General features: G+C 39.1%; 4 non-coding genes across 4 annotated transcripts; all 4 read left to right on the forward strand.

The window, feature by feature from the left end:
• The first annotated feature begins 20,320 nt into the window (after positions 1 to 20,320).
• Positions 20,321 to 20,484, forward strand: LOC135005599 (U1 spliceosomal RNA). Its single transcript, XR_010206133.1, has one exon. It is a non-coding gene; the product is annotated as a U1 spliceosomal RNA (small nuclear RNA).
• Positions 20,485 to 20,636: 152 nt separating this feature from the next.
• LOC135005783 (U1 spliceosomal RNA) lies at positions 20,637 to 20,799 on the forward strand. Its single transcript, XR_010206308.1, has one exon. It is a non-coding gene; the product is annotated as a U1 spliceosomal RNA (small nuclear RNA).
• Positions 20,800 to 21,472: 673 nt separating this feature from the next.
• LOC135005608 (U1 spliceosomal RNA) lies at positions 21,473 to 21,636 on the forward strand. Its single transcript, XR_010206141.1, has one exon. It is a non-coding gene; the product is annotated as a U1 spliceosomal RNA (small nuclear RNA).
• A 152-nt stretch (positions 21,637 to 21,788) lies between these two features.
• On the forward strand, positions 21,789 to 21,951 carry LOC135005795 (U1 spliceosomal RNA). Its single transcript, XR_010206319.1, has one exon. It is a non-coding gene; the product is annotated as a U1 spliceosomal RNA (small nuclear RNA).
• Positions 21,952 to 22,182: the final 231 nt, after the last annotated feature.

Genomic DNA, 22,182 nt, shown 5'->3' on the forward strand with positions numbered 1-22,182 from the left:
GCTTCATCAACACGTTATAGCCCTGAATTTTCCAATGCCTATCTCTTTGCAAAAGAGAGATATCGGCAAGGAAAAGCTGCATTGTACTTTTACATTTTTCTCCCAAACGAAAGACACTAGAATGAAAATTTTAAAGCCTCCTTTTAGTGCTTCATCTACACGTAATAGCCCTGAATTTTCCAATGCCTATCTCTTTGCAAAAGAGAGATATCGGCAAGGAAATGCTGTATTGTACCTTTGCATTTTTCTCCCAAACGAAAGACACTAGAATGAAAATTTTAAAGCCTCCTGTTAGTGCTTCATCTACACGTTATAGCCCTGAATTTTCCAATGCCTAGCTCTTTGCAAAAGAGAGATATCGGCAAGGAAAAGCTGTAATGTACCTTTGCATTTTTCTCCCAAACGAAGGACACTAGAATGAAAATTTTAAAGCCTCCTGTTAGTGCTTCATCTACACGTTATAGCCCTGAATTTTCAAATGCCTATCTCTTTGCAAAAGAGAGATATCGGCAAGGAAAAGCTGTATTGTACCTTTGCATTTTTCTCCCAAACGAAAGACACTAGAATGAAAATTTTAAAGCCTCCTGTCAGTGCTTCATCTAAACGTTATAGCCCTGAATTTTCCAATGCCTATCTCTTTGCAAAAGAGAGATATCGGCAAGGAAAAACTGTATTGTACCTTTGCATTTTTCTCCCAAACGAAAGACACTAGAATGAAAATTTTAAAGCCTCCTGTTAGTGCTTCATCTACACGTTATAGCCCTGAATTTTCCAATGCCTAGCTCTTTGCAAAAGAGAGATATTGGCAAGGAAAAGCTGTATTGTACCTTTGCATTTTTCTCCCAAACGAAAGACACTAGAATGAAAATTTTAAAGTCTACTGTTAGTGCTTCATCTACACGTTATAGCCCTGAATTTTCCAATGCCTAGCTCTTTGCAAAAGAGAGATATCGGCAAGGAAAAGCTGTATTGTACCTTTGCATTTTTCTCCCAAACGAAAGACACTAGAATGAAAATTTTAAAGCCTCCTGTTAGTGCTTCATCTACACGTTATAGCCCTGAATTTTCCAATGCCTATCTCTTTGCAAAAGAGAGATATCGGCAAGGAAAAGCTGTATTGTACCTTTGCATTTTTCTCCCAAACGAAGGACACTAGAATGAAAATTTTAAAGCCTCCTGTTAGTGCTTCATCTACACGTTATAGCCCTGAATTTTCCAATGCCTATCTCTTAGCAAAAGAGAGATATCGGCAAGGAAAAGCTGTATTGTACCTTTGCATTTTTCTCCCAAACGAAAGACACTAGAATGAAAATTTTAAAGCCTCCTGTTAGTGCTTCATATACACGTTATAGCCCTGAATTTTCTCATGCCTATCTCTTTGCAAAAGAGAGATATCGGCAAGGAAAAGCTGCATTGTACTTTTACATTTTTCTCCCAAACGAAAGACACTAGAATGAAAATTTTAAAGCCTCCTGTTAGTGCTTCATCTACACGTTATAGCCCTGAATTTTCCAATGCCTATCTCTTTGCAAAAGAGAGATATCGGCAAGGAAAAACTGTATTGTACCTTTGCATTTTTCTCCCAAACGAAAGACACTAGAATGAAAATTTTAAAGCCTCCTGTTAGTGCTTCATCTACACGTTATAGCCCTGAATTTTCCAATGCCTATCTCTTTGCAAAAGAGAGATATCGGCAAGGAAAAGCTGCATTGTACTTTTACATTTTTCTCCCAAACGAAAGACAATAGAATGAAAATTTTAAAGCCTCCTTTTAGTGCTTCATCTACACGTAATAGCCCTGAATTTTCCAATGCCTATCTCTTTGCAAAAGAGAGATATCGGCAAGGAAATGCTGTATTGTACCTTTGCATTTTTCTCCCAAACGAAAGACACTAGAATGAAAATTTTAAAGCCTCCTGTTAGTGCTTCATCTACACGTTATAGCCCTGAATTTTCCAATGCCTAGCTCTTTGCAAAAGAGAGATATTGGCAAGGAAAAGCTGTATTGTACCTTTGCATTTTTCTCCCAAACGAAAGACACTAGAATGAAAATTTTAAAGCCTCCTGTTAGTGCTTCATCTACACGTTATAGCCCTGAATTTTCCAATGCCTATCTCTTTGCAAAAGAGAGATATCGGCAAGGAAAAGCTGTAATGTACCTTTGCATTTTTCTCCCAAACGAAGGACACTAGAATGAAAATTTTAAAGCCTCCTGTTAGTGCTTCATCTACACGTTATAGCCCTGAATTTTCAAATGCCTATCTCTTTGCAAAAGAGAGATATCGGCAAGGAAAAGCTGTATTGTACCTTTGCATTTTTCTCCCAAACGAAAGACACTAGAATGAAAATTTTAAAGCATCCTGTTAATGCTTCATCTAAACGTTATAGCCCTGAATTTTCCAATGCCTATCTCTTTGCAAAAGAGAGATATCGGCAAGGAAAAACTGTATTGTACCTTTGCATTTTTCTCCCAAACGAAAGACACTAGAATGAAAATTTTAAAGCCTCCTGTTAGTGCTTCATCTACACGTTATAGCCCTGAATTTTCCAATGCCTAGCTCTTTGCAAAAGAGAGATATTGGCAAGGAAAAGCTGTATTGTACCTTTGCATTTTTCTCCCAAACGAAAGACACTAGAATGAAAATTTTAAAGTCTACTGTTAGTGCTTCATCTACACGTTATAGCCCTGAATTTTCCAATGCCTAGCTCTTTGCAAAAGAGAGATATCGGCAAGGAAAAGCTGTATTGTACCTTTGCATTTTTCTCCCAAACGAAAGACACTAGAATGAAAATTTTAAAGCCTCCTGTTAGTGCTTCATCTACACGTTATAGCCCTGAATTTTCCAATGCCTATCTCTTTGCAAAAGAGAGATATCGGCAAGGAAAAGCTGTATTGTACCTTTGCATTTTTCTCCCAAACGAAGGACACTAGAATGAAAATTTTAAAGCCTCCTATTAGTGCTTCATCTACACGTTATAGCCCTGAATTTTCCAATGCCTATCTCTTTGCAAAAGAGAGATATCGGCAAGGAAAAGCTGTATTGTACCTTTGCATTTTTCTCCCAAACGAAGGACACTAGAATGAAAATTTTAAAGCCTCCTGTTAGTGCTTCATCTACACGTTATAGACCTGAATTTTCCAATGCCTATCTCTTAGCAAAAGAGAGATATCGGCAAGGAAAAGCTGTATTGTACCTTTGCATTTTTCTCCCAAACGAAAGACACTAGAATGAAAATTTTAAAGCCTCCTGTTAGTGCTTCATATACACGTTATAGCCCTGAATTTTCTCATGCCTATCTCTTTGCAAAAGAGAGATATCGGCAAGGAAAAGCAGCATTGTACTTTTACATTTTTCTCCCAAACGAAAGACACTAGAATGAAAATTTTAAAGCCTCCTGTTAGTGCTTCATCTACACGTTATAGCCCTGAATTTTCCAATGCCTATCTCTTTGCAAAAGAGAGATATCGGCAAGGAAAAGCTGCATTGTACTTTTACATTTTTCTCCCAAACGAAAGACACTAGAATGAAAATTTTAAAGCCTCCTTTTAGTGCTTCATCTACACGTAATAGCCCTGAATTTTCCAATGCCTATCTCTTTGCAAAAGAGAGATATCGGCAAGGAAATGCTGTATTGTACCTTTGCATTTTTCTCCCAAACGAAAGACACTAGAATGAAAATTTTAAAGCCTCCTGTTAGTGCTTCATCTACACGTAATAGCCCTGAATTTTCCAATGCCTAGCTCTTTGCAAAAGAGAGATATTGGCAAGGAAAAGCTGTATTGTACCTTTGCATTTTTCTCCCAAACGAAGGACACTAGAATGAAAATTTTAAAGCCTCCTGTTAGTGCTTCATCTACACGTAATAGCCCTGAATTTTCCAATGCCTATCTCTTTGCAAAAGAGAGATATCGGCAAGGAAAAGCAGCATTGTACTTTTGCATTTTTCTCCCAAACGAAAGACACTAGAATGAAAATTTTAAAGCCTCCTATTAGTGCTTCATCTACACGTTATAGCCCTGAATTTTCCAATGCCTAGCTCTTTGCAAAAGAGAGATATCGGCAAGGAAAAGCTGTATTGTACCTTTGCATTTTTCTCCCAAACGAAAGACACTAGAATGAAAATGTTAAAGCCTCCTGTTAGTGCTTCATCTACACGTTATAGCCCTGAATTTTCCAATGCCTATCTCTTTGCAAAAGAGAGATATCGGCAAGGAAAAGCTGTATTGTACCTTTGCATGTTTCTCCCAAACGAAGGACACTAGAATGAAAATTTTAAAGCCTCCTATTAGTGCTTCATCTACACGTTATAGCCCTGAATTTTCCAATGCCTATCTCTTTGCAAAAGAGAGATATCGGCAAGGAAAAGCTGTATTGTACCTTTGCATTTTTCTCCCAAACGAAGGACACTAGAATGAAAATTTTAAAGCCTTCTGTTAGTGCTTCATCTACACGTTATAGCCCTGAATTTTCAAATGCCTATCTCTTTGCAAAAGAGAGATATCGGCAAGGAAAAGCTGTATTGTACCTTTGCATTTTTCTCCCAAACGAAAGACACTAGAATGAAAATTTTAAAGCCTCCTGTTAGTGCTTCATCTACACGTTATAGCCCTGAATTTTCCAATGCCTACCTCTTTGCAAAAGAGAGATATCGGCAAGGAAAAACTGTATTGTACCTTTGCATTTTTCTCCCAAACGAAAGACACTAGAATGAAAATTTTAAAGCCTCCTGTTAGTGCTTCATCTACACGTTATAGCCCTGAATTTTCCAATGCCTAGCTCTTTGCAAAAGAGAGATATTGGCAAGGAAAAGCTGTATTGTACCTTTGCATTTTTCTCCCAAACGAAAGACACTAGAATGAAAATTTTAAAGTCTACTGTTAGTGCTTCATCTACACGTTATAGCCCTGAATTTTCCAATGCCTAGCTCTTTGCAAAAGAGAGATATCGGCAAGGAAAAGCTGTATTGTACCTTTGCATTTTTCTCCCAAACGAAAGACACTAGAATGAAAATTTTAAAGCCTCCTGTTAGTGCTTCATCTACACGTTATAGCCCTGAATTTTCCAATGCCTATCTCTTTGCAAAAGAGAGATATCGGCAAGGAAAAGCTGTATTGTACCTTTGCATTTTTCTCCCAAACGAAGGACACTAGAATGAAAATTTTAAAGCCTCCTATTAGTGCTTCATCTACACGTTATAGCCCTGAATTTTCCAATGCCTATCTCTTTGCAAAAGAGAGATATCGGCAAGGAAAAGCTGTATTGTACCTTTGCATTTTTCTCCCAAACGAAGGACACTAGAGTGAAAATTTTAAAGCCTCCTTTTAGTGCTTCATCTACACGTTATAGCCCTGAATTTTCCAATGCCTATCTCTTAGCAAAAGAGAGATATCGGCAAGGAAAAGCTGTATTGTACCTTTGCATTTTTCTCCCAAACGAAAGACACTAGAATGAAAATTTTAAAGCCTCCTGTTAGTGCTTCATCTACACGTTATAGCCCTGAATTTTCCAATGCCTATCTCTTTGCAAAAGAGAGATATCGGCAAGGAAAAGCTGCATTGTACTTTTACATTTTTCTCCCAAACGAAAGACACTAGAATGAAAATTTTAAAGCCTCCTGTTAGTGCTTCATCTACACGTTATAGCCCTGAATTTTCCAATGCCTATCTCTTTGCAAAAGAGAGATATCGGCAAGGAAAAGCTGCATTGTACTTTTACATTTTTCTCCCAAACGAAAGACACTAGAATGAAAATTTTAAAGCCTCCTTTTAGTGCTTCATCTACACGTAATAGCCCTGAATTTTCCAATGCCTATCTCTTTGCAAAAGAGAGATATCGGCAAGGAAAAGCTGTATTGTACCTTTGCATTTTTCTCCCAAACGAAGGACACTAGAATGAAAATTTTAAAGCCTCCTTTTAGTGCTTCATCTACAGGTTATAGCCCTGAATTTTCCAATGCCTATCTCTTAGCAAAAGAGAGATATCGGCAAGGAAAAGCTGTATTGTACCTTTGCATTTTTCTCCCAAACGAAAGACACTAGAATGAAAATTTTAAAGTCTACTGTTAGTGCTTCATCTACACGTTATAGCCCTGAATTTTCAAATGCCTAGCTCTTTGCAAAAGAGAGATATCGGCAAGGAAAAGCTGTATTGTACCTTTGCATTTTTCTCCCAAACGAAAGACACTAGAATGAAAATTTTAAAGCCTCCTGTTAGTGCTTCATCTACACGTTATAGCCCTGAATTTTCCAATGCCTATCTCTTTGCAAAAGAGAGATATCGGCAAGGAAAAGCTGTATTGTACCTTTGCATTTTTCTCCCAAACGAAAGACACTAGAATGAAAATTTTAAAGCCTCCTGTTAGTGCTTCATCTACACGTTATAGCCCTGAATTTTCCAATGCCTATCTCTTTGCAAAAGAGAGATATCGGCAAGGAAAAGCTGCATTGTACTTTTACATTTTTCTCCCAAACGAAAGACACTAGAATGAAAATTTTAAAGCCTCCTTTTAGTGCTTCATCTACCCGTAATACCCCTGAATTTTCCAATGCCTATCTCTTTGCAAAAGAGAGATATCGGCAAGGAAATGCTGTATTGTACCTTTGCATTTTTCTCCCAAACGAAAGACACTAGAATGAAAATTTTAAAGCCTCCTGTTAGTGCTTCATCTACACGTTATAGCCCTGAATTTTCCAATGCCTATCTCTTTGCAAAAGAGAGATATCGGCAAGGAAAAGCTGTATTGTACCTTTGCATTTTTCTCCCAAACGAAGGACACTAGAATGAAAATTTTAAAGCCTCCTTTTAGTGCTTCATCTACACGTTATAGCCCTGAATTTTCCAATGCCTATCTCTTAACAAAAGAGAGATATCGGCAAGGAAAAGCTGTATTGTACCTTTGCATTTTTCTCCCAAACGAAAGACACTAGAATGAAAATTTTAAAGCCTCCTGTTAGTGCTTCATCTACACGTTATAGCCCTGAATTTTCCAATGCCTATCTCTTTGCAAAAGAGAGATATCGGCAAGGAAAAGCTGAATTGTACTTTTACATTTTTCTCCCAAACGAAAGACACTAGAATGAAAATTTTAAAGCCTCCTGTTAGTGCTTCATCTACACGTTATAGCCCTGAATTTTCCAATGCCTATCTCTTTGCAAAAGAGAGATATCGGCAAGGAAAAACTGTATTGTACCTTTGCATTTTTCTCCCAAACGAAAGACACTAGAATGAAAATTTTAAAGCCTCCTGTTAGTGCTTCATCTACACGTTATAGCCCTGAATTTTCCAATGCCTAGCTCTTTGCAAAAGAGAGATATCGGCAAGGAAAAGCTGTATTGTACCTTTGCATTTTTCTCCCAAACGAAAGACACTAGAATGAAAATTTTAAAGCCTCCTGTTAGTGCTTCATCTACACGTTATAGCCCTGAATTTTCCAATGCCTATCTCTGCAAAAGAGAGATATCGGCAAGGAAAAGCTGTATTGTACCTTTGCATTTTTCTCCCAAACGAAGGACACTAGAATGAAAATTTTAAAGCCTCCTATTAGTGCTTCATCTACACGTTATAGCCCTGAATTTTCCAATGCCTATCTCTTTGCAAAAGAGAGATATCGGCAAGGAAAAGCTGTATTGTACCTTTGCATTTTTCTCCCAAACGAAGGACACTAGAATGAAAATTTTAAAGCCTCCTGTTAGTGCTTCATCTACACGTTATAGCCCTGAATTTTCCAATGCCTATCTCTTAGCAAAAGAGAGATATCAGCAAGGAAAAGCTGTATTGTACCTTTGCATTTTTCTCCCAAACGAAAGACACTAGAATGAAAATTTTAAAGCCTCCTGTTAGTGCTTCATATACACTTTATAGCCCTGAATTTTCTCATGCCTATCTCTTTGCAAAAGAGAGATATCGGCAAGGAAAAGCTGCATTGTACTTTTACATTTTTCTCCCAAACGAAAGACACTAGAATGAAAATTTTAAAGCCTCCTGTTAGTGCTTCATCTACACGTTATAGCCCTGAATTTTCCAATGCCTATCTCTTTGCAAAAGAGAGATATCGGCAAGGAAAAGCGGCATTGTACTTTTACATTTTTCTCCCAAACGAAAGACACTAGAATGAAAATTTTAAAGCCTCCTTTTAGTGCTTCATCTACACGTAATAGCCCTGAATTTTCCAATGCCTATCTCTTTGCAAAAGAGAGATATCGGCAAGGAAATGCTGTATTGTACCTTTGCATTTTTCTCCCAAACGAAAGACACTAGAATGAAAATTTTAAAGCCTCCTGTTAGTGCTTCATCTACACGTTATAGCCCTGAATTTTCCAATGCCTAGCTCTTTGCAAAAGAGAGATATTGGCAAGGAAAAGCTGTAATGTACCTTTGCATTTTTCTCCCAAACGAAGGACACTAGAATGAAAATTTTAAAGCCTCCTGTTAGTGCTTCATCTACACGTTATAGCCCTGAATTTTCCAATGCCTATCTCTTTGCAAAAGAGAGATATCGGCAAGGAAAAGCAGCATTGTACTTTTGCATTTTTCTCCCAAACGAAAGACACTAGAATGAAAATTTTAAAGCCTCCTATTAGTGCTTCATCTACACGTTATAGCCCTGAATTTTCCAATGCCTAGCTCTTTGCAAAAGAGAGATATCGGCAAGGAAAAGCTGTATTGTACCTTTGCATTTTTCTCCCAAACGAAAGACACTAGAATGAAAATTTTAAAGCCTCCTGTTAGTGCTTCATCTACACGTTATAGCCCTGAATTTTCCAATGCCTATCTCTTTGCAAAAGAGAGATATCGGCAAGGAAAAGCTGTATTGTACCTTTGCATGTTTCTCCCAAACGAAGGACACTAGAATGAAAATTTTAAAGCCTCCTATTAGTGCTTCATCTACACGTTATAGCCCTGAATTTTCCAATGCCTATCTCTTTGCAAAAGAGAGATATCGGCAAGGAAAAGCTGTATTGTACCTTTGCATTTTTCTCCCAAACGAAGGACACTAGAATGAAAATTTTAAAGCCTCCTGTTAGTGCTTCATCTACACGTTATAGCCCTGAATTTTCAAATGCCTATCTCTTTGCAAAAGAGAGATATCGGCAAGGAAAAGCTGTATTGTACCTTTGCATTTTTCTCCCAAACGAAAGACACTAGAATGAAAATTTTAAAGCCTCCTGTTAGTGCTTCATCTACACGTTATAGCCCTGAATTTTCCAATGCCTATCTCTTTGCAAAAGAGAGATATCGGCAAGGAAAAACTGTATTGTACCTTTGCATTTTTCTCCCAAACGAAAGACACTAGAATGAAAATTTTAAAGCCTCCTGTTAGTGCTTCATCTACACGTTATAGCCCTGAATTTTCCAATGCCTAGCTCTTTGCAAAAGAGAGATATTGGCAAGGAAAAGCTGTATTGTACCTTTGCATTTTTCTCCCAAACGAAAGACACTAGAATGAAAATTTTAAAGTCTACTGTTAGTGCTTCATCTACACGTTATAGCCCTGAATTTTCCAATGCCTAGCTCTTTGCAAAAGAGAGATATCGGCAAGGAAAAGCTGTATTGTACCTTTGCATTTTTCTCCCAAACGAAAGACACTAGAATGAAAATTTTAAAGCCTCCTGTTAGTGCTTCATCTACACGTTATAGCCCTGAATTTTCCAATGCCTATCTCTTTGCAAAAGAGAGATATCGGCAAGGAAAAGCTGTATTGTACCTTTGCATTTTTCTCCCAAACGAAGGACACTAGAATGAAAATTTTAAAGCCTCCTGTTAGTGCTTCATCTACACGTTATAGCCCTGAATTTTCCAATGCCTAGCTCTTTGCAAAAGAGAGATATTGGCAAGGAAAAGCTGTAATGTACCTTTGCATTTTTCTCCCAAACGAAGGACACTAGAATGAAAATTTTAAAGCCTCCTGTTAGTGCTTCATCTACACGTTATAGCCCTGAATTTTCCAATGCCTATCTCTTTGCAAAAGAGAGATATCGGCAAGGAAAAGCAGCATTGTACTTTTGCATTTTTCTCCCAAACGAAAGACACTAGAATGAAAATTTTAAAGCCTCCTATTAGTGCTTCATCTACACGTTATAGCCCTGAATTTTCCAATGCCTAGCTCTTTGCAAAAGAGAGATATCGGCAAGGAAAAGCTGTATTGTACCTTTGCATTTTTCTCCCAAACGAAAGACACTAGAATGAAAATTTTAAAGCCTCCTGTTAGTGCTTCATCTACACGTTATAGCCCTGAATTTTCCAATGCCTATCTCTTTGCAAAAGAGAGATATCGGCAAGGAAAAGCTGTATTGTACCTTTGCATGTTTCTCCCAAACGAAGGACACTAGAATGAAAATTTTAAAGCCTCCTATTAGTGCTTCATCTACACGTTATAGCCCTGAATTTTCCAATGCCTATCTCTTTGCAAAAGAGAGATATCGGCAAGGAAAAGCTGTATTGTACCTTTGCATTTTTCTCCCAAACGAAGGACACTAGAATGAAAATTTTAAAGCCTCCTGTTAGTGCTTCATCTACACGTTATAGCCCTGAATTTTCAAATGCCTATCTCTTTGCAAAAGAGAGATATCGGCAAGGAAAAGCTGTATTGTACCTTTGCATTTTTCTCCCAAACGAAAGACACTAGAATGAAAATTTTAAAGCCTCCTGTTAGTGCTTCATCTACACGTTATAGCCCTGAATTTTCCAATGCCTATCTCTTTGTAAAAGAGAGATATCGGCAAGGAAAAACTGTATTGTACCTTTGCATTTTTCTCCCAAACGAAAGACACTAGAATGAAAATTTTAAAGCCTCCTGTTAGTGCTTCATCTACACGTTATAGCCCTGAATTTTCCAATGCCTAGCTCTTTGCAAAAGAGAGATATTGGCAAGGAAAAGCTGTATTGTACCTTTGCATTTTTCTCCCAAACGAAAGACACTAGAATGAAAATTTTAAAGTCTACTGTTAGTGCTTCATCTACACGTTATAGCCCTGAATTTTCCAATGCCTAGCTCTTTGCAAAAGAGAGATATCGGCAAGGAAAAGCTGTATTGTACCTTTGCATTTTTCTCCCAAACGAAAGACACTAGAATGAAAATTTTAAAGCCTCCTGTTAGTGCTTCATCTACACGTTATAGCCCTGAATTTTCCAATGCCTATCTCTTTGCAAAAGAGAGATATCGGCAAGGAAAAGCTGTATTGTACCTTTGCATTTTTCTCCCAAACGAAGGACACTAGAATGAAAATTTTAAAGCCTCCTATTAGTGCTTCATCTACACGTTATAGCCCTGAATTTTCCAATGCCTATCTCTTTGCAAAAGAGAGATATCGGCAAGGAAAAGCTGTATTGTACCTTTGCATTTTTCTCCCAAACGAAGGACACTAGAATGAAAATTTTAAAGCCTCCTTTTAGTGCTTCATCTACACGTTATAGCCCTGAATTTTCCAATGCCTATCTCTTAGCAAAAGAGAGATATCGGCAAGGAAAAGCTGTATTGTACCTTTGCATTTTTCTCCCAAACGAAAGACACTAGAATGAAAATTTTAAAGCCTCCTGTTAGTGCTTCATATACACGTTATAGCCCTGAATTTTCCAATGCCTATCTCTTTGCAAAAGAGAGATATCGGCAAGGAAAAGCTGCATTGTACTTTTACATTTTTCTCCCAAACGAAAGACACTAGAATGAAAATTTTAAAGCCTCCTGTTAGTGCTTCATCTACACGTTATAGCCCTGAATTTTCCAATGGCTATCTCTTTGCAAAAGAGAGATATCGGCAAGGAAAAGCTGCATTGTACTTTTACATTTTTCTCCCAAACGAAAGAAACTAGAATGAAAATTTTAAAGCCTCCTTTTAGTGCTTCATCTACACGTTATAGCCCTGAATTTTCCAATGCCTAGCTCTTTGCAAAAGAGAGATATTGGCAAGGAAAAGCTGTATTGTACCTTTGCATTTTTCTCCCAAACGAAGGACACTAGAATGAAAATTTTAAAGCCTCCTGTTAGTGCTTCATCTACACGTTATAGCCCTGAATTTTCCAATGCCTATCTCTTTGCAAAAGAGAGATATCGGCAAGGAAAAACTGTATTGTACCTTTGCATTTTTCTCCCGAACGAAAGACACTAGAATGAAAATTTTAAAGCCTCCTGTTAGTGCTTCATCTACACGTTATAGCCCTGAATTTTCCAATGCCTAGCTCTTTGCAAAAGAGAGATATTGGCAAGGAAAAGCTGTATTGTACCTTTGCATTTTTCTCCCAAACGAAAGACACTAGAATGAAAATTTTAAAGTCTACACGTTATAGCCCTGAATTTTCCAATGCCTATCTCTTTGCAAAAGAGAGATATCGGCAAGGAAAAGCTGTATTGTACCTTTGCATTTTTCTCCCAAACGAAAGACACTAGAATGAAAATTTTAAAGCCTCCTGTTAGTGCTTCATATACACGTTATAGCCCTGAATTTTCCAATGCCTATCTCTTTGCAAAAGAGAGATATCGGCAAGGAAAAGCTGTATTGTACCTTTGCATTTTTCTCCCAAACGAAAGACACTAGAATGAAAATTTTAAAGCCTCCTGTTAGTGCTTCATCTACACGTTATAGCCCTGAATTTTCCAATGCCTAGCTCTTTGCAAAAGAGAGATATCGGCAAGGAAAAGCTGTATTGTACCTTTGCATTTTTCTCCCAAACGAAAGACACTAGAATGAAAATTTTAAAGCCTCCTGTTAGTGCTTCATCTACACGTTATAGCCCTGAATTTTCCAATGCCTATCTCTTTGCAAAAGAGAGATATCGGCAAGGAAAAGCTGTATTGTACCTTTGCATTTTTCTCCCAAACGAAGGACACTAGAATGAAAATTTTAAAACCTCCTATTAGTGCTTCATCTACACGTTATAGCCCTGAATTTTCCAATGCCTATCTCTTTGCAAAAGAGAGATATCGGCAAGGAAAAGCTGTATTGTACCTTTGCATTTTTCTCCCAAACGAAGTACACTAGAATGAAAATGTTAAAGCCTCCTGTTAGTGCTTCATCTACACGTTATAGCCCTGAATTTTCCAATGCCTATCTCTTTGCAAAAGAGAGATATCGGCAAGGAAAAGCTGTATTGTACCTTTGCATTTTTCTCCCAAACGAAAGACACTAGAATGAAAATTTTAAAGCCTCCTGTTAGTGCTTCATCTACACGTTATAGCCCTGCATTTTCCAATGCCTATCTCTTTGCAAAAGAGAGATATCGGCAAGGAAAAGCTGCATTGTACTTTTGCATTTTTCTCCCAAACGAAAGACACTAGAATGAAAATTTTAAAGCCTCCTGTTAGTGCTTCATCTATACGTTATAGCCCTGAATTTTCCAATGCCTATCTCTTTGCAAAAGAGAGATATCGGCAAGGAAAAGCTGTATTGTACCTTTGCATTTTTCTCCCAAACGAAGGACACTAGAATGAAAAATTTAAAGCCTCCTGTTAGTGCTTCATCTACACGTTATAACCCTGAATTTTCCAATGCCTATCTCTTTGCAAAAGAGAGATATCGGCAAGGAAAAGCTGTATTGTACCTTTGCATTTTTCTCCCAAACGAAAGACACTAAAATGAAAATTTTAAAGCCTCCTGTTAGTGCTTCATCTACACGTTATAGCCCTGAATTTTCCAATGCCTATCTCTTTGCAAAAGAGAGATATCGGCAAGGAAAAGCTGTATTGTACCTTTGCATTTTTCTCCCAAACGAAAGATACTAGAATGAAAATTTTAAATCCTACTGTTAGTGCTTCATCTGCACGTTATAGCCCTGAATTTTCCAATGCCTAGCTCTTTGCAAAAGAGAGATATCGGCAAGGAAAAGCTGTATTGTACCTTTGCATTTTTCTCCCAAACGAAAGACACTAGAATGAAAATTTTAAAGCCTACTGTTAGTGCTTCATCTACACGTTATAGCCCTGAATTTTCCAATGCCTAGCTCTTTGCAAAAGAGAGATATCGGCAAGGAAAAGCTGTATTGTACCTTTGCATTTTTCTCCCAAACGAAGGATACTAGAATGAAAATGTTAAAGCCTCCTATTAGTGCTTCATCTACACGTTATAGCCCTGAATTTTCCAATGCCTATCTCTTTGCAAAAGAGAGATATCGGCAAGGAAAAGTGTATTGTACTTTTGCATTTTTCTCCCAAACGAAAGACACTAGAATGATAATTTTAAAGCCTCCTGTTAGTGCTTCATCTACACGTTATAGCCCTGAATTTTCCAATGCCTATCTCTTTGCAAAAGAGAGATATCGGCAAGGAAAAGCTGTATTGTGCCTTTGCATTTTTCTCCCAAACGAAAGACACTAGAATGAAAATGTTAAAGCCTACTGTTAGTGCTTCATCTACACGTTATAGCCCTGAATTTTCCAATGCCTATCTCTTTGCAAAAGAGAGATATCGGCAAGGAAAAGCTGTATTGTGCCTTTGCATTTTTCTCCCAAACGAAAGACACTAGAATGAAAATGTTAAAGCCTACTGTTAGTGCTTCATCTACACGTTATAGCCCTGAATTTTCCAATGCCTAGCTCTTTGCAAAAGAGAGATATCGGCAAGGAAAAGCTGTATTGTACCTTTGCATTTTTCTCCCAAACGAAAGACACTAGAATGAAAATTTTAAAGCCTCCTGTTAGTGCTTCATCTACACGTTATAGCCCTGAATTTTCCAATGCCTATCTCTTTGCAAAAGAGAGATATCGGCAAGGAAAAGCTGTATTGTACCTTTGCATTTTTCTCCCAAACGAAGGACACTAGAATGAAAATGTTAAATCCTCCTATTAGTGCTTCATCTACACGTTATAGCCCTGAATTTTCCAATGCCTATCTCTTTGCAAAAGAGAGATATCGGCAAGGAAAAACTGTATTGTACCTTTGCATTTTTCTCCCAAACGAAAGACACTAGAATGAAAATGTTAAAGCCTCCTGTTAGTGCTTCATCTACACGTTATAGCCCTGAATTTTCCAATGCCTATCTCTTTGCAAAAGAGAGATATCGGCAAGGAAAAGCTGTATTGTACCTTTGCATTTTTCTCCCAAACGAAAGACACTAGAATGAAAATTTTAAATCCTACTGTTAGTGCTTCATCTACACGTTATAGCCCTGAATTTTCCAATGCCTAGCTCTTTGCAAAAGAGAGATATCGACAAGGAAAAGCTGTATTGTACCTTTGCATTTTTCTCCCAAACGAAAGACACTAGAATGAAAATTTTAAAGCCTCCTGTTAGTGCTTCATCTACACGTTATAGCCCTGAATTTTCCAATGCCTATCTCTTTGCAAAAGAGAGATATCGGCAAGGAAAAGCTGTATTGTACCTTTGCATTTTTCTCCCAAACGAAGGACACTAGAATGAAAATTTTAAAGCCTCCTGTTAGTGCTTCATCTACACGTAATAGCCCTGAATTTTCCAATGCCTATCTCTTTGCAAAAGAGAGATATCGGCAAGGAAATGCTGTATTGTACCTTTGCATTTTTCTCCCAAACGAAAGACACTAGAATGAAAATTTTAAAGCCTCCTGTTAGTGCTTCATCTACACGTTATAGCCCTGCATTTTCCAATGCCTATCTCTTTGCAAAAGAGAGATATCGGCAAGGAAAAGTTGCATTGTACTTTTGCATTTTTCTCCCAAACGAAAGACACTAGAATGAAAATTGTAAAGCCTCCTGTTAGTGCTTCATCTACACGTTATAGCCCTGCATTTTCCAATGCCTATCTCTTTGCAAAAGAGAGATATCGGCAAGGAAAAGCTGTATTGTACCTTTGCATTTTTCTCCCAAACGAAAGACACTAGAATGAAAATGTTAAAGCCTACTGTTAGTGCTTCATCTACACGTTATAGCCCTGAATTTTCCAATGCCTATCTCTTTGCAAAAGAGAGATATCGGCAAGGAAAAGCTGTATTGTACCTTTGCATTTTTCTCCCAAACGAAAGACACTAGAATGAAAATTTTAAAGCCTCCTGTTAGTGCTTCATCTACACGTTATAGCCCTGAATTTTCCAATGCCTAGCTCTTTGCAAAAGAGAGATATCGGCAAGGAAAAGCTGTATTGTACCTTTGCATTTTTCTCCCAAACGAAAGACACTAGAATGAAAATTTTAAAGCCTCCTGTTAGTGCTTCATCTACACGTTATAGCCCTGAATTTTCCAATGCCTATCTCTTTGCAAAAGAGAGATATCGGCAAGGAAAAGCTGTATTGTACCTTTGCATTTTTCTCCCAAACGAAGGACACTAGAATGAAAATTTTAAAGCCTCCTATTAGTGCTTCATCTACACGTTATAGCCCTGAATTTTCCAATGCCTATCTCTTTGCAAAAGAGAGATATCGGCAAGGAAAAGCTGTATTGTACCTTTGCATTTTTCTCCCAAACGAAGTACACTAGAATGAAAATTTTAAAGCCTCCTGTTAGTGCTTCATCTACACGTTATAGCCCTGAATTTTCCAATGCCTATCTCTTTGCAAAAGAGAGATATCGGCAAGGAAATGCTGTATTGTACCTTTGCATTTTTCTCCCAAACGAAAGACACTAGAATGAAAATTTTAAAGCCTCCTGTTAGTGCTTCATCTACACGTTATAGCCCTGCATTTTCCAATGCCTATCTCTTTGCAAAAGAGAGATATCGGCAAGGAAAAGCTGCATTGTACTTTTGCATTTTTCTCCCAAACGAAAGACACTAGAATGAAAATTTTAAAGCCTCCTGTTAGTGCTTCATCTACACGTTATAGCCCTGAATTTTCCAATGCCTAGCTCTTTGCAAAAGAGAGATATTGGCAAGGAAAAGCTGTATTGTACCTTTGCATTTTTCTCCCAAACGAAAGACACTAGAATGAAAATTTTAAAGCCTCCTGTTAGTGCTTCATCTACACGATATAGCCCTGAATTTTCCAATGCCTATCTCTTTGCAAAAGAGAGATATCGGCAAGGAAAAGCTGTATTGTACCTTTGCATTTTTCTCCCAAACGAAGGACACTAGAATGAAAATTTTAAAGCCTCCTGTTAGTGCTTCATCTACACGTTATAGCCCTGAATTTTCCAATGCCTATTTCTTTGCAAAAGAGAGATATCGGCATGGAAAAGCTGTATTGTACCTTTGCATTTTTCTCCCAAACGAAAGACACTAGAATGAAAATTTTAAAGCCTACTGTTAGTGCTTCATCTACACGTTATAGCCCTGAATTTTCCAATGCCTAGCTCTTTGCAAAAGAGAGATATCGGCAAGGAAAAGCTGTATTGTACCTTTGCATTTTTCTCCCAAACGAAAGACACTAGAATGAAAATTTTAAAGCCTCCTGTTAGTGCTTCATCTACACGTTATAGCCCTGAATTTTCCAATGCCTATCTCTTTGCAAAAGAGAGATATCGGCAAGGAAAAGCTGTATTGTACCTTTGCTTTTTTCTCCCAAACGAAAGACACTAGAATGAAAATTTTAAAGCCTCCTATTAGTGCTTCATCTACACGTTATAGCCCTGCATTTTCCAATGCCTATCTCTTTGCAAAAGAGAGATATCGGCAAGGAAAAGCTGCATTGTACTTTTGCATTTTTCTCCCAAACGAAAGACACTAGAATGAAAATTTTAAAGCCTCCTGTTAGTGCTTCATCTACACGTTATAGCCCTGAATTTTCCAATGCCTAGCTCTTTGCAAAAGAGAGATATTGGCAAGGAAAAGCTGTATTGTACCTTTGCATTTTTCTCCCAAACGAAAGACACTAGAATGAAAATTTAAAAGCCTCCTGTTAGTGCTTCATGTACGCGGTATAGCCCTGAATTTTCCAATGCCTAGCTCTTTGCAAAAGAGAGATATCGGCAAGGAAAAGCTGTATTGTACCTTTGCATTTTTCTCCCAAACGAAAGACACTAGAATGAAAATTTTAAAGCCTCCTGTTAGTGCTTCATCTACACGTTATAGCCCTGAATTTTCCAATGCCTATCTCTTTGCAAAAGAGAGATATCGGCAAGGAAATGCTGTATTGTACCTTTGCATTTTTCTCCCAAACGAAAGACACTAGAATGAAAATTTTAAAGCCTCCTGTTAGTGCTTCATCTACACGTTATAGCCCTGCATTTTCCAATGCCTATCTCTTTGCAAAAGAGAGATATCGGCAAGGAAAAGCTGCATTGTACTTTTGCATTTTTCTCCCAAACGAAAGACACTAGAATGAAAATTTTAAAGCCTCCTGTTAGTGCTTCATCTACACGTTATTGCCCTGAATTTTCCAATGCCTAGCTCTTTGCAAAAGAGAGATATTGGCAAGGAAAAGCTGTATTGTACCTTTGCATTTTTCTCCCAAACGAAAGACACTAGAATGAAAATTTTAAAGCCTCCTGTTAGTGCTTCATCTACACGTTATAGCCCTGAATTTTCCAATGCCTATCTCTTTGCAAAAGAGAGATATCGGCAAGGAAAAACTGTATTGTACCTTTGCATTTTTCTCCCAAACGAAAGACACTAGAATGAAAATTTTAAAGCCTCCTGTTAGTGCTTCATCTACACGTTATAGCCCTGAATTTTCCAATGCCTATCTCTTTGCAAAAGAGAGATATCGGCAAGGAAAAGCTGTATTGTACCTTTGCATTTTTCTCCCAAACGAAGTACACTAGAATGAAAATGTTAAAGCCTCCTGTTAGTGCTTCATCTACACGTTATAGCCCTGAATTTTCCAATGCCTATCTCTTTGCAAAAGAGAGATATCGGCAAGGAAAAGCTGTATTGTACCTTTGCATTTTTCTCCCAAACGAAAGACACTAGAATGAAAATTTTAAAGCCTCCTGTTAGTGCTTCATCTACACGTTATAGCCCTGAATTTTCCAATGCCTATCTCTTTGCAAAAGAGAGATATCGGCAAGAAAATGCTGTATTGTACCTTTGCATTTTTCTCCCAAACGAAAGACACTAGAATGAAAATTTTAAAGCCTCCTGTTAGTGCTTCATCTACACGTTATAGCCCTGAATTTTCCAATGCCTATCTCTTTGCAAAAGAGAGATATCGGCAAGGAAAAGCTGCATTGTACTTTTGCATTTTTCTCCCAAACGAAAGACACTAGAATGAAAATTTTAAAGCCTCCTGTTAGTGCTTCATCTACACGTTATAGCCCTGAATTTTCCAATGCCTAGCTCTTTGCAAAAGAGAGATATTGGCAAGGAAAAGCTGTATTGTACCTTTGCATTTTTCTCCCAAACGAAAGACACTAGAATGAAAATTTTAAAGCCTACTGTTAGTGCTTCATCTACACGTTATAGCCCTGAATTTTCCAATGCCTAGCTCTTTGCAAAAGAGAGATATCGGCAAGGAAAAGCTGTATTGTACCTTTGCATTTTTCTCCCAAACGAAAGACACTAGAATGAAAATTTTAAAGCCTCCTGTTAGTGCTTCATCTACACGTTATAGCCCTGAATTTTCCAATGCCTATCTCTTTGCAAAAGAGAGATATCGGCAAGGAAAAGCTGCATTGTACTTTTGCATTTTTCTCCCAAACGAAAGACACTAGAATGAAAATTTTAAAGCCTCCTGTTAGTGCTTCATCTACACGTTATAGCCCTGAATTTTCCAATGCCTAGCTCTTTGCAAAAGAGAGATATTGGCAAGGAAAAGCTGTATTGTACCTTTGCATTTTTCTCCCAAACGAAAGACACTAGAATGAAAATTTAAAAGCCTCCTGTTAGTGCTTCATCTACACGGTATAGCCCTGAATTTTCCAATGCCTAGCTCTTTGCAAAAGAGAGATATCGGCAAGGAAAAGCTGTATTGTACCTTTGCATTTTTCTCCCAAACGAAAGACACTAGAATGCAAACTACAGGTAGTGCTGCAGGGCCCACACCCTTTTACTTGCCTTACAGAGCAGCTCTGGAGCTGTTACAGTGCCCAGCTGCTGCAAGAAATCAGCTTGAATGCTTCAGGGGATGGGGCATGGCCAACATGAGCCCCACACCAAAGGAGGGGGGAGGTGTTTAATGCGAACTAGGGGTCATCCAAGCACTGCAAAAGGCCGCCATGCCCTGCATGCCCCTTTTCTCTTTTCATATGCAGATGAGGGTTCCAGTCAACTTTGGCCCACTGCTTGGATAACATCACCGTATGCAAATCCGTCTGCTGCAGACCTTCCCCCAGGAGTGCTTGTACTAGTTGTTGCATATGGTTTGATATTTGATGGTGCTTCAGTATTAGGCAGCCTTCCGCCCTCCCATGTTCATCTGAAAAGATGTGGTCTCCCTGCAGTTGTTGTCCCCAGATGAGAGTTCACTTGTGCTGCCTCAGTTGAATCTCCTTTACTTGACAGAGATGTGCCTGAGCAGCTGCCCTCACCAGCCCTATCCCAAATCATACTTATTTTGCATAGGAGATACCATGGTCATGAAGATTGTTCTCCAAGGGTGAGGTTCATTCATTGCATTCTGGGTATGCTGACCCCTGTGATTTTCCCAAATGTGGGAAACTCGACTGCATTATTTGTGGTAGTGGGGGACTGTGTTTGTGCTTTCCTCTGGTCAGCTCTGGTAAAAGTCAGATTTCTTTGTCTCAGATCTTCCTCTAGCCTTGTTCTTCTTTCGAGAGTTCCCTTGTGCTGCCTCAGTTGGATCTCTTTCACTTGACAGGGGGGTGCCCGAACAGCGACCCTCCCCAGCTCTAGCCCAACTCCTACTTACCTGCCAGGTGAGATACTATGATCATGAAGGTGCTTCTCCCAGGGCAAGGCTCACCCATTGCACTCTGGGTGTGCTGCCCCTGCGATTTCCCCAAATGTGGGAAACTTGACTGCATAATTTGTGTTTCCCCTGGTCGGCTCTCGTATAATTCAGATCTCTTTGTCTCAGGTCTCTCTCCAGCCTAGTTTGCTGTCTGTTTCCACTTCTCTTTTCTTCAACCGCTCCCTTCTATACCCTTGTGCACTATCCTGACTTCTCCTCCCGTCTGCTAACTTTGTGCCTTCCAATGCACAATGCAAACTACAGGTAGTGCTGCAGGGCCCACACCCTTTTACTTGCCTTACAGAGCAGCTCTGGAGCTGTTACAGTGCCCAGCTGCTGCAAGAAATCAGCTTGAATGCTTCAGGGGATGGGGCATGGCCAACATGAGCCCCACACCAAAGGAGGGTGGAGGTGTTTAATGCGAACTAGGGGTCATCCAAGCACCGCAAAAGGCCGCCATCCCTGCACGCCCCTTTTCTCTTTTCATATGCAGATGAGGGTTGAAGCCAACTTTGACCCACTGCTTGGATGACATCACCGTATGCAAATCCGTCTTCTGCAGAACTTCCCCCAGGAATGCTTGCACTAGTTGTTGCATTTGGTTTGTTGTTTGGGGGTGCTTCAGTATTAGGCAGCCTTCTGCCCTCCCATGTTCATCTGAAAATATGTGTTCTCCCTGCAGTTGTTGTCCCCAGATGAGAGTTCCCTTGTGCTGCCTCAGTTGAATCTCCTTTACTTGACAGAGATGTGCATGAGCAGCGGCCCTCCCCAGCCCTATTCCAAATCATACTTATTTTGCATAGGAGATACCATGGTCATGAAGATTGTTCTCCCAGGGTGAGGTTCATTCATTGCATTTTGGGTATGCTGACCCCTGTGATTTCCCCAAATGTGGGAAACTTGACTGCATTATTTGTGGTAGTGGGGGACTGTGTTTGTGCTTTCCTCTGGTCATCTCTGGTAAAAGTCAGATTTCTTTGTCTCAGATTTTCCTCTAGCCTTGTTCTTCTTTCGAGAGTTCCATTGTGCTGCCTCAGTTGGATCTCCTTCACTTGACAGGGGGGTACCCGAGCAGCGACCCTCCCCAGCTCTAGCCCAACTCCTACTTACCTGCCAGGTGAGATACTATGATCATGAAGGTGCTTCTCCCAGGGCAAGGCTCACCCATTGCACTCTGGGTGTGCTGCCCCTGCGATTTCCCCAAATGTGGGAAACTTGACTGCATAATTTGTGTTTCCCCTGGTCGGCTCTCGTATAATTCAGATCTATTTGTCTCAGGTCTCTCTCCAGCCTAGTTTGCTGTCTGTTTCCACTTCTCTTTTCTTCAGCCGCTCCCTTCTATACCCTTGTGCACTATCCTGACTTCTCCTCCCGTCTGCTTACTTTGTGCCTTCCAATGCACAATGCAAACTACAGGTAGTGCTGCAGGGCCCACACCCTTTTACTTGCCTTACAGAGCAGCTCTGGAGCTGTTACAGTGCCCAGCTGCTGCAAGA

This window comes from Pseudophryne corroboree, unplaced genomic scaffold, assembly GCF_028390025.1.
Source record: "Pseudophryne corroboree isolate aPseCor3 unplaced genomic scaffold, aPseCor3.hap2 scaffold_207, whole genome shotgun sequence".
Lineage (NCBI taxonomy): Eukaryota > Metazoa > Chordata > Amphibia > Anura > Myobatrachidae > Pseudophryne > Pseudophryne corroboree.